This window comes from Geospiza fortis, unplaced genomic scaffold (assembly GCF_000277835.1).
Source record: "Geospiza fortis unplaced genomic scaffold, GeoFor_1.0 scaffold636, whole genome shotgun sequence".
In the NCBI taxonomy this organism is placed as follows: domain Eukaryota; kingdom Metazoa; phylum Chordata; class Aves; order Passeriformes; family Thraupidae; genus Geospiza; species Geospiza fortis.
The window spans coordinates 280,914-281,373 of NW_005054435.1; the positions used below are offsets into that span (position 1 = coordinate 280,914).

The following is a 460-nucleotide window of genomic DNA, read 5'->3' on the forward strand; positions in this document are numbered from 1 at the left end:
GCCCCCTCCTCGGGCGGAGCTCCGGTCTCGAATACTCTGCGCTCGGCTCATGAGCGCTTAACCCGTGGCCCTCGCTCCGGGGGCCGCCGTTATGTCAAAAAAGGTGATGAACTCACAGGGTGACGGAGCCCTTGAAGAGCAGCCCTTTGTTTTGAGATGACTGAGCACTGACATAACCCGCCCTCCCCAAAGACATCAGATGCTCTTTGAGGCTTCCACCTACTTCGCAGGGCGGGGAAATGCATAGTTGCTCACTACTCACGAGAAGTTGACCATGTCTGTTTTGAACCGAGGAGAACACAAAATAAATAACTAAAAGCCCAGAACGGGGAGCTCCGGGGCTGGGGCAGCTTCCCTGAGCAGCTCGGGGTGCCGGGCGGGCGCTCCCCGCTGCGGAGCGGCCGCGAACCGGGGGCTAAAGGCGAGAGCCGGCGGGGGCGCGCCGCCTCGGGCCGTCGCG

At 62.2% G+C, this 460-nt stretch overlaps 1 protein-coding gene across 4 annotated transcripts in view; it reads right to left on the reverse strand.

Annotated features, from left to right (window-relative positions):
• Positions 1-460, reverse strand: part of PDE5A (phosphodiesterase 5A) — a 105,543-nt gene that overhangs the window by 49,561 nt on the left and 55,522 nt on the right. The gene's annotated exons all lie outside the window — the stretch shown is intronic.